We start from the raw sequence: 12,469 nt of genomic DNA, 5'->3' as shown, positions 1-12,469 counted from the left end.
GTATAATATTCATGCTATGGTTCGGACCTCATAGGTTAGGTTTCGAGTTACGCGAGTGGGTCAAGTCGACAAGCGAGACATGTGCGGGTTGGTTCAACGGTTTGAGTCAGTTCAGCAGCACGATATGGATAAAATATAACTTGATAAGAATATAATTAATTCATCAAATAAATATATGATTTGATTTATAAAATGAAACAAACGAGTTTTTACCTTAAAATCACGGGTTGTCACATCATCCCCAAGTTAAAAGAAATTTCGTCCTGAAATTTGGCAAACAATTGCTAAAGAAGCTAGTGCGATTGAGCGTTTTTGTGGGGTGTTATATCATCCCCCAGTTGGTTTGGAATTTTGTCCCGAAATTCAGTAGCAACTTCAGCAGCACTGATGCATTATTTTTTTAACAATTAGGGATACTTGCGCATCATCTGATCTTCCCATCCCAGGTGAACTCTGGTCCACGTTTTGAATTCCAACAAACCCGAACGATAGGAATTTTACTGTGTTTAAGAGTTTTGACCTCCCGATCCATGTTTTCAACCGGTTCTTTAATAAAATGGAGTTAGTCATCAATCTTGAGTTCTTTGAATGGAACCACGAGTGTTTCATCGGACAAACACTTTTTTAGGTTTGATATGTGAAAGACATTGTGCACACCACAGAGTTCTTCCGGTAAATTCAGTCTGTAAGCCACTGTACCAAATCTTTATGTGATCTCGAATAGTGCAACATAGCACGGATTGAGCTTGCCCCGATTCCTGAAATGAACAACACCCTTCCAAGGTGAGACTTCTAATAAAACCTTGTCGCCAACTTGGAATTCCAACAGTTTCCTACGCTTATCATCGTAGCTTTTCTGGCAGTCACGAGCTGCTGCCATTCGGTTTCTAATCTGAATAATTTTCTCCGAGGTCTCAACTCTCAAGCATGAGTTCAGGGCCAGTTATTTGGTTGTCTCCAATGTCAGCCCAATAGACAGGTGATCGACATTTCCATCCGTACAACGCTTCGAACGGTGCGGCATGTATACTTGTGTGGTAGCTATTATTGTAAGAAAATTCCGCTAGAGGTAGGTGTCTTTCCCAAACTTTAACGAAATCAATAACACACGCTCGTAACATGTCTTCAAGAGTCTGTATGGTGTGTTCGGTCTGACCATCGGTTTGTGGGTGATATGTCGTGCTCATGTCTAAACGCGAGCCGAATGATTTGTGCATGGATTGACATAGATAGGACGTGAAGCGAAGGTCGCGATGGGAGATGATAGAGGTGGGCACTCCGCTCTGTGAGTCTACTTCCTTCAAGTATAAATTGGCAAGCATGTCCTACTTGTCTGTTTCCTTGATGGCGAGGAAGTGAGCAAATTTAGTCAAACGTTCCACGATCAACTAGATGGTGTCGTTTCTACATTGAGTTTTGGTATTCCGGTAACGAAATCCATGGAAATTTGTTCCCATTTCCATGTTGGTAGTTCTGGTTATTGAAGCAACCTAGACATTTTTTGGTACTCGGACTTCACCCTAACGCAGGTCAAGCACTTGCTGACATACTTTGCTATAATTGCTTTCATGTTAGGCCACCAGTACAATGCCTTTAAATCATGATACATCTTGTCAGAACCAGGATGTTATCAAGTATCGAGACTTGTGTGCTTCGTCCATCACAAGCTCTCGCAGATTTCCGGAGGATGGAACCCATATATGCTCCATGAAGTAATGAATACCATCAGTATTGAGTTCAAGTTGTTTCTCTATGCCCTGCATGGATTCAGCTAGAACTTTTTCCCCCTTTAGTGTTTCAACTTGAGCATTGCGAATTTTCCCAGGAAAGTTCGAATGGGTTGTAAGTTGCAACGCACGAACTCGTTTACATTTCGTTTCTTTTCGACTGACAGCGTCGGCTACAACGTTTGCCTTGCCCGGATGATATTTGATTGCGCACTAATAGTCATTTAGGAGTTCAACCCATCGGCTTTGTCGCATGTTCAACTCCTTTTGGTCGAGTATGTGCTGGAGACTCTTGTGATTGGTGTAAATCGTGCACTTGGTACCGTAAAAGTAGTGTCTCCATCTCTTGAGTGCAAGGACTACAGCTCCCAGCTCTAGGTCATGGGTAGTGTAGTTACGAACCTTGAGTTGTCGAGACGCGTAAGCAATGACTTTCTCACGTTGCATCAACACGCAACTGAGTCCTTGAATGGGTGCGTCGTAGTAGATAGCGAAATCATCGGTGCCTTTAGGTAGAGATAGAATAGGTGCACTATATATAGAGCTTTTCTTTCAAAAGTTGAAACACAGATTCTTGAGCATCACCCCACTTGTAGGTGATACCCTTTTGTGTTAGAGCAGTTAGGGGTTGTGCGATCTTCGAGAATCCCTCAATGAATCTATGGTAATAACCTGCCAAGCCAAGGAATTGGCGGATTTTAGTTGGAGTTTTAGGTGCAGGCCAATTCTTGATAGAGTCGATCTTGGCTGGATCAACATGAATCCCAACTTCATTGACCACGTGACCAAGGAAATGGACTTCACGAAGTCAAAAGTCGCATTTCGAGAATTTAGCGTAGAGTTGTTCATTATGTAAGAGTTCTAAAATAAGACGCATATGATGATCGTGTTCCTCCTGGATCTTAGAGAAGATAAGGATGCCGTCAATGAAAACAGTGACGAACTTGTCAAGGTAGGGCTTGCACATTCAGTTCATAAGATCCATAAAAATCGCGGGTGCATTCGTTAACCCAAATGGCATAATAAGAAACTTGTAGTGGTCTTATGTAGTCATGAATGTTGTTTTGGAGATGTCTTCGTCTCAAACTCTCAACTGATGATAGCCTGATCTCAAATCGATTTTGGAGTAAAATCTTGACCCTTGCAGCTGGTCGAGTAGATAGTCAATGCGCGGAAGTGGGTAGCGATTTTTTACAGTCACATTGTTTAGTTCATGGTAGTCTATGCGCATATGAAAAGTATCATCCTTCTTCATCACAAAGAGTATGGGGGCTCGCCATGGTGACGAGCTAGGTCAGATAAAACCTTTATCCAGGAGCTCTTGCAGTTGTGAAGATAACTCTTCTTGTTCAGTTGGTGCTAGTCTGTAAGGTGGTTATACTATAGGTGTCGTTTCAGGAGTTAGCTCATTTTGGAATTTGACTTGATGATGAGGTGGAAGAGCTGGTAGTTCATCAGGAAAGACTTCGGTAAAGTCACGAACAATAGGAATATCTTCGACCTTTTTGTCTTCGGTTTGAACATTAGTGACAAGAGCTAGAATAGCGGTATGGCCCTTTCGTAGACACTTCTGAGCCTTCGTAAATGAAATGATGCCTACCATAGCGCCACCCTTCTCGCCTCAAATATCAAGGGTTGCCATTAGGAAGGCAGATGCAAATGATCTTTTCATGACAAAGTATCTCCATGCGATTTAGGGATAGCCAATCCATCCCGACTACGACATCGAAACTACCGAGAGTGATAGGATGAGGTCAATATCGAATTTGTTGCCAGATAAGTCCAAATTACAGTTTTGGTGGATACGTGTTGCCTCAAGGGATTTACCGTTAGCAAGTTCAATTGTGTGTTTATGTTCAAGAGAAGTTGGGGCAGGCCTAAGTAGCATACTAAAGTTCGTGGGAACATAACTATGGTCCACGTGCCAGAATAAAAAAGTACCGCTACAAAGGAGTCGTTTAGAGGGAACTTACCCGTCACGACATTAGGGTCATTCCTTGCTTCGCCTAAATCGAAGACGAATTCCGGCCTCTGTCGCTGTTCCCCTTATCATTGTTGTTGTTGTTGTTATTGTTGTTCCCTTTTCCTACATTGTTGTTGTTGTTGTTGTTTCAGCTGCGGGCAATTCCTTTTAATATGCCCCTCGGCACCACACTGATAACATCCCTTGTTATTGCGTTGCTGTTGCTGGCACTGAGGTTGCTGGTTCTGTTGTTGCTGAGCTTGTCTAGCTGGATACGGACTTCTGCAATCTTTAGCTATATGATAGTGGTGCGGGTCGCATTGGCCGTTATGGTTTCTGTTACATTTATCTGTAACACCCCAAAAATATTTGTAACACCCCAAAAATATTTGCTAGACATAAGTTAAAATATTATGGTAAAAGGGTAGTAATTTAAATTAATTAAGTGGTAAATATGGAGGGACTAAAGATGTAAATGCCCAAAAGTTTAGAAAATAAAATGTTAAATGATTAAAACCCACACACAACTCATGTGTGGGGTTCTGGACGATCGACAGGAGAGGAGCAAGGAGGGGTGAAACCCTAACTTCACAAAATCCACAAGAATTACTAGAAATCTTAAGGAAATCGAAAGAATAATCATCAAATTCTAAGCTCCTACACCTGTTCTTTGAAGTGGTAAGTTCAATTTTGTGATTTTCTAAATTGTATGAAGTGGGTATTAACCCAAGCATGAATGCATGGCATAGGATTCGTGAAATTTGGTTAGGATTAAGTATTTAGGATAAGAATTATGGCAGAAATTATGTTTGAATTGGGATGGTTGTTGTGATTTTAGCAAAAACCCGCTTGGTAAGAAGCTAGTAAATTGTAGGATGATGGAATGAGATCATATAACTAGAACTTTGATTATGAGCTTGATGTGATACATGAATGATGAATAAAATTTATGTAGGATGGAGTAGTTATGTGAATCCGAATGAATATGAATGTTGTAGGATGATAAACTAATAAGAATGTGCCTTATAGTCTTGTACCGAATACCGTGATTATGATGCTTACAAGGTGTTTGATGAAATGCCTAAGAGAACAAATTTGTGAAATTGTATGAAAGTTGTGGGTAGGTATGTATAGAAAGTGTTTATGGTGTAGTTGTTAACAAGATAATATGTGAAGTGTGCTTTAGATGGAGTCCATACGAAAATTCGGATTTGAATGAATGATTTGGTAAAATCATGCATTAGGGACTTGTACCTTGTGTTTAAATGGTGTGATGCTCACCATGCATTTAATGCGCTTGATTTATGGTAATCAAAAGTGAATGTGTACGAATGTGAAACGAATAGTTTATTAATAAGTAATGATGTCGGAGTCATGTTGTGTACGTATATATGATAATAAGTTTGACTAAGTAAATGTTGAACAATGTGGTTGTCGGTTCATGTTTTATGCGTGATAAAGTTTGACTATTAAAAGTTTATGTAGCTAAGAGTTGAAAATGGATGCGATATGAATGATCATGCATGCTAACTATGAAATGGGTATAATGATTTGAAAGGATAGGAAACCAGAATTGACATGGACTCAAGTATGGAAGGCTAACGGATTAAGAGGAAATGAGGAAGTTATGCACAAACTTGGACGCACGAGGTAAGTGATTTCCATAAATCACTTCTTGGTTTGTTTAAGTAATATAATGTCTAATTATTAAGTTCATATGAAGTTGAGGTCAAATCAATAGATTATTTTGATAAATGCATGAATGGGACGAATAATTCGTAGATGAATAATAAGCCAAACATGTATAAGTTAAGAAATTCCTTAACTCTGATGTTGGATTTCAAGTTCACATGATAGAATGTTAATTTACAATTATGTAGGAAGAAACGTGACGCAAAACCGATGAAAATGAGAGAGTTATGTCCGTTTCGGTAAGAATTAATGACTAGGAAAAATGCAGAGCTGACACGGCCGGGTGGTGAGTTGACACGGCCGGGTGAAGGTTCTGTCAAAAATATTATTTATGTGATTTATGCATCGTAGGCTTCAGTATATTATCCGTGGACTACGGTGAGCCTCCCAAACATGATCTTGAGTGTTCCCTTGACGATTCTAAGTTGTAAATCTAAGTCTAAGCCTCATGTAATTTGTATAAGAGTATGATAGATGTATGTAATGATGATTAGGGAGGTGTGTTAATTAAGCTAAGTGAATAGGATGGTATGTAGGTATGAATAATTGGAGTCATGGTGAGTTTAAGTCGTAAAAACTAGTATGCGTGATGTGTATAGAAGATATATATATATATATATATATATATATATATACATGTATGTACATAATTATGCAAAAGGCGTACATTGTGTTGTAGTTAAGAAGATGCATATAAATGGTTGGCGACCTTTTTACGAAAATGTAGTCCTTGAACATGTTGGGATTACGGGTTTGCTAACCAAGTTATTATCGAGTATGTTTGAAAGTGCAGGCTATGAATGTCGGACTTTTGAAGTGTTGATATAGTTATGAAATGGTTGAATGCTAGAAGGATAATCGGGTTGAAGTAACTTAAGCGGTTAGATTATGCTATGGACATTTTGGTTTATACGATATTTCAGGTTTGGTCGTCACCATCTACTAACGGGTTAGTTGTTTGAAAGTATATGTCATGCCCATTTAATTGGATAATTGAATGCGTAAGAGAAATGAAAGTATGTACACGAATGGAACTAAAATGACGGTTTTATAAGCAAACAAGTATAACGACTAACTTTTTAAAGCTTTGTTGTCAAATGTAGGTAAATCCTCAATTTAGGCAACTCGGCGAATTGGAGCGAGCACGTGTTCTTCATATGTGATACCAAGCGCTTCCGCTAGTTGATATTAATGTTTTGGGTCAAAATACCTTTTTGTACAATTTGTTGGTAGACGCATTATTTTTGTATTCGATGTTTGGTTTCAATAGTATCTTGTAGAATGGTAATTGTCTTGGTTATGGTTCAAATAGGGAAATACGCATTTTACGGACGGGTCATGCCCAAATTTTGTTAAAATCATGTGTTAATGTTACTAGCGTTTTTACCTTTTAAGTTGTGAAAGATTTGTACATTTTAGAAGTTTATGTTTCTAGCGCTTTCTTGGATGTCATTTCTTCTGGACGCAAATGCGGACGTAACGAGTTGGTATCAGAGCCTAGGTTTGAGGGTTTCGAGCAAGAGTATCAGTTCTTGAACTCAAACCGATGGCTCATGCAAAAGTGTGCTCGCTCCGAGATCGCCAATGAGGTAAAATTTTAAATTTTCGATTAATATAAGTATGTATAGTGTGTTACGGTATAGGTTTTAAGGTTCAAGTAGGTTATGGGTGATAAGGCATGTGAAATAAGAAGTCCCGGGACCCGTGTAGCTGAAAACGGACCCCGTAAATGGTCAGAACACTCAAAAGAAATTCAGCAGCGTTTCAGCAAACGGGAGGCCGTCGCCGACGGGCTCCTGGCCGTCGCCGACGCCCCCCTTAGTCCCGACGCCCTCAGTGTCTGCCGACGGGCAAAAGTGGCCGACGCCACATTCCAGGACCCGTCGCCGACGGGTGTAAGGCCGTCGCCGACGGGTGTAAGGCCGTCGCCGACGGCTTGTGGAGTAACAATCTGCTGAAAATTTTATTTTTTTATTATTTCGCGTTCCGAGTTACCGGGTTGTCCGAAGGCCCATTCAAATGTTTATGTATGGTCCAAGTAATGCCTAATAAGATGTATCTAACCACAATTAGTGGTTACGATGGAAAGAAACTTGTAAAGGCCTTGTTTTCGTACTTTGAGTTTCTAAAATGTCTAAAAGCTTAATGAATGTTCGTGTAAGATCTATATAAGGCCTAGTACGACATATTTGACCACGATTAGTGGATAAGATAGACGGAAGATGTTAATCATTTATTTATATGCTATTTATAAGGCCAAGAGCACGCGGGTTATGTGAAGGGTAAGCGTAATTGTTCGGAAGGAATGATCCGTGAATGCGGTCTAAGACCGACATCAAGGCAAGTAATAAGACGAATTGACCCCTGGTACATATACTAAACGCCTTGATGTATGAAATAGTATAATTAGGCAAGTGAAAGAAAATTCTAAATGAATATAACAACAACATGGTAAAAGAGTTTTAAAAATGTAACACGTGCCGAAACTTAATTCTTCGGGTATGATGTGGCGATTACGCGAAGACACGAAACTAGTACGTGGATGGTGTACCTGGCCAGTACACAAGAAACGTATGACATTCGTGAGACCGCGATAATTGTTACATGTATATCCGTTAGAATTGGGTAGCAGGTGGGCGCACGGGTGAAATGAGTAGTAAGACTCTCGAGAGATTGAGAGTACTACGTAAGAGTAAAAAGTGCAAGTGATAAGAATGAGATGTTGAATCCGTAAAAAGTACGGACCAACAATGTATCAATGCAATGCTTGAATCCGCGAGACGGATTCAAGGAATGAAAGATACGAATGCAATGCTTGAATCTGTGAGACGGATTCAAGGAATGAAAGATACGAATGCAATGCTTGAATCCGCGAGGCGGATTCAAGGAATGAAAGATACGAATGCAATGCTTGAATCTGCGAGACGGATTCAAAGAATGAAAGATATGGATTCAATGCTTGAATCCGCGAGACGGATTCAAGGAATGAAAGGCATGAATGCAATGTTCAAATCTGCGAAGCGGACTTAAGGTATAAAAAGGCGAAAACTGGTTTACATAATAAGAGTCAATAGTTTGACCATGATTGCGTCAAACAAGTCATATAAGTAAATGTAATGCAAATGAACAAAGGAATGATAAGAAGGAAGATATTCGAATGTGAAGTGATTACATACCAAACAAATAAATGTTCCTTTAGTGATATAATTCAGTTTATGTTTGAACTTCTTTATATATATATATATATATATATATATATATATATATGAATATATTATGCAAATTTGTTTACTTCCGTCAGGTACGTATAAAAAGGGTTGTAACTGTAGTATGAGGTTATGACTCGACTAGAGAGGGATGCGTCAGAGTACAATATGTATATACAAACCGTAATGAAAAATGTGAAGTGAACTTCTAAATGTTCGTAATGATCGTCGGGTGGTATTGAACCCGAATGCTCATAACCGTGGAAATTCTGATAGAATATAAGAGACGGCAAGTATCGTTAAGAAATGCTAACTTTGATGCTCGGCTTGTTGGCCATGTTCATTTGAACAAAATATTGAAGAAAAGATACGCACGACATGTATAACAATAGTAACCATGGAAATAATACTTAGTCTTCGAATTAAGTACGGATAAGTAAGTTGAAGAAGGGTGACTTTGATTTAAATAATAAGTCTTTGAATGATTATAGTATGCATATGATAATGTATTGACCCCCCCCCCCACTATGAGTTTAAAGGTAATCAAAAATAATGATAGAAATGGAATGTTTTGATGGCTCGTGGTGAACAACATGAAAGATAGCATAGGATGTATGAGCAGTATGAAATGAACCAATTTATTTTGATTAGTAAATATACGAATGTAATATGCTTAAATAGGATGTTAGAAACAAGCCATAGACTTAGTTTGTATGATTAATAACTGTATACACTTGGAATAAATTCGATGAATGAAGCGCTAGTGATGATATGTGCTAGGCGCTTGCATTATAAAGTGAAGGCGACACTAATAAGAGCTTTGGATCAGATTCAGACTTTAATGCGAATATGAAAGTAATTTACCTTATTTAAGAACGGAGGGACAATGCGTACAAAGACGTTTATGAATGAATGAAACTCTTGCCAAGATCTCGAATGCATCCATCTGGTAGTAAGCATTGTGAATGAAAAGATGAAAGAGTAGGAGTACAATTGGTCTGGTTGGAATGAGAAAGGTTTCGGGGACGAAAGCTTCTTTAAGGGTGGTAGACTTGTAAACCCCAAAAATATTTGCTAGACATAAGTTAAAATATTATGGTAAAAGGGTAGTAATAGAAATTAATTAAGTGGTAAATATGGAGGGACTAAAGATGTAAATGCCCAAAAGTTTAGAAAATAAAATGTTAAATGATTAAAACCCACACACAACTCGTGTGTGGGGTTCTGGACGATCGACAGGAGAGGAGCAAGGAGGGGTGAAACCCTAACTTCACAAAATCCACAAGAATTACTAGAAATCTTAAGGAAATCGAAAGAATAATCATCAAATTCTAAGCTCCTACACCTGTTCTTTGAAGTGGTAAGCTCAATTTTGTGATTTTCTAAATTGTATGAAGTGGGTCTTAACCCAAGCATGAATGCATGGCATAGGATTCGTGAAATTTGGTTAGGATTAAGTACTTAGGATAAGAACTATGGCAGAAATTATGTTTGAACTGGGATGGTTGTTGTGATTTTAGCAAAAACCCGCTTGTTAAGAAGCTAGTAAATTGTAGGATGATGGAATGAGATCATATAACTAGAACTTTGATTATGAGCTTGATGTGATACATGAATGATGAATAAAATTTATGTAGGATGGAGTAGTTATGTGAATCCGAATGAATATGAATGTTGTATGATGATAAACTAATAAGAATGTGCCTTATAGTCTTGTACCGAATACCATGATTATGATGCTTACAAGGTGTTTGATGAAATGCCTAAGAGAACAAATTTGTGAAATTGTATGAAAGTTGTGGGTAGGTATGTATAGAAAGTGTTTATGGTGTAGTTGTTAACAAGATAATATGTGAAGTGTGCTTTAGATGGAGTCCATACGAAAATTCGGATTTGAATGAATGATTTGGTAAAATCATGCATTAGGGACTTGTACCTTGTGTTTAAATGGTGTGATGCTCACCATGCATTTAATGCGCTTGATTTATGGTAATCAAAAGTGAATGTGTATGAATGTGAAACGAATAGTTTATTAATAAGTAATGATGTCGGAGTCATGTTGTGTACGTATCTATGATAATAAGTTTGACTAAGTAAATGATGAACAATGTGGTTGTTAGTTCATGTTTTATGCGTGATAAAGTTTGACTATTTAAAGTTTATGTAGCTAAGAGTTGAAAATGGATGCGATATGAATGATCATGCGTGCTAACTATGAAATGGGTATAATGATTTGAAAGGATAGGAAACCAAAATTGACATGGACTCAAGTATGGAAGGCTAACGGATTAAGAGGAAATGAGGAAGTTATGCACAAACTTGGACGCACGAGGTAAGTGATTTCCATAAATCACTTCTTGGTTTGTTTAAGTAATATAATGTCTAATTATTAAGTTCATATGAAGTTGAGGTCAAATCAATAGATTATTTTGATAAATGCATGAACGGGTCGAATAATTCGTAGATGAATAATAAGCCAAACATGTATAAGTTAAGAAATTCCTTAACTCGGATGTTGGATTTCAAGTTCACATGATAGAATGTTAATTTACAATTATGTAGGAAGAAACGTGACGCAAAACGGATGAAAAATGAGAGAGTTATGTCTGTTTCGGTAAGAATTAATGACTAGGAAAAATGCAGAGCTGACACGGCCGGGTGATGAGTTGACACAGCCGGGTGAAGGTTCTGTCAAAAATATTATTTATGTGATTTATGCATCGTAGGCTTCGGTATATTATCCGTGGACTACGGTGAGCCTCCCAAACATGATGTTGAGTGTTCCCTTGACGATTATAAGTTGTAAATCTAAGTCTAAGCCTCATGTAATTTGTATAAGAGTATGATAGATGTATGTAATGATGATTAGGGAGGTGTGTTAATTAAGCTAAGTGAATAGGATGGTATGTAGGTATGAATAATTGGAGTCATGGTGAGTTTAAGTCGTAAAAACTAGTATGAGTGATGTGTATAGAAGATATATATATATATATATATATATATATATATATATATATATATATATATATATACACGTATGTACATAATTATGCGAAAGGCGTACATTGTGTTGTAGTTAAGAAGATGCATATAAATGGTTGGCGACCTTTTTACGAAAATGTAGTCCTTGAACATGTTGGGATTACGGGTTTGCTATCCAAGTTATTATCGAGTATGTTTGAAAGTGCAGGTTATAAATGTCGGACTTTCGAAGTGTTGATATAGTAATGAAATGGTTGAATGCTAGAAGGATAATCGGGTTGAAGTAACTTAAGCGGTTAGATTATGCTATGGACATTTTGGTTTATACGATATTTCAGGTTTGGTCATCACCACCTACTAACGGGTTAGTTGTATGAAAGTATATGTCATGCCCATTTAATTGGATAATTGAATGCGTAAGAGAAATGAAAGTATGTACACGAATGGAACTAAAATGACGGTTTTATAAGCAAACAAGTATAACGACTAACTTTTTAAAGCTTTGTTGTCAAATGTAGGTAAATCCTCAATTTAGGCGACTCGGCGAATTGGAGCGAGCACGTGTTCTTCATATGTGATACCAAGCGCTTCCGCTAGTTGATATTAATGTTTTGGGTCAAAATACATTTTTGTACAATTTGTTGGTAGACGCATTATTTTTGTATTCAATGTTTGGTTTCAATCGTATCTTGTAGAATGGTAATTGTCTTGGTTATGGTTCAAACAGGGATATACGCATTTTACGGACGGGTCATGCCCAAATTTTGTTAAAGTCATGTGTTAATGTTACTAGCGTTTTTACCTTTTAAGTTGTGAAAGATTTGTACATTTTAGAAGTTTATGTTTCTAGCGCCTTCTTGGATGTCATTTCTTGTGGACGCAAATACGGACGTAACATT

General features: G+C 37.8%; 1 long non-coding RNA gene across 2 annotated transcripts; it reads left to right on the top strand.

Annotated features, from left to right (window-relative positions):
* Window positions 1–9,814: 9,814 nt before the first annotated feature.
* Window positions 9,815–12,257, top strand: LOC110902950. Of its 2 annotated transcripts, XR_002571546.2 has the most exons (4): window positions 9,815–9,948; window positions 10,829–10,920; window positions 11,779–11,934; window positions 12,089–12,257. It is a non-coding gene; the product is annotated as an uncharacterized LOC110902950 (long non-coding RNA). The 2 variants fall into 2 exon arrangements; XR_002571545.2 differs by lacking the exon at window positions 11,779–11,934.
* The last annotated feature ends 212 nt before the right edge of the window (window positions 12,258–12,469 follow it).

This window comes from Helianthus annuus, chromosome 13, assembly GCF_002127325.2.
Source record: "Helianthus annuus cultivar XRQ/B chromosome 13, HanXRQr2.0-SUNRISE, whole genome shotgun sequence".
NCBI lineage: Eukaryota > Viridiplantae > Streptophyta > Magnoliopsida > Asterales > Asteraceae > Helianthus > Helianthus annuus.
This window is presented reverse-complemented; position numbering and strand designations above follow the sequence as displayed.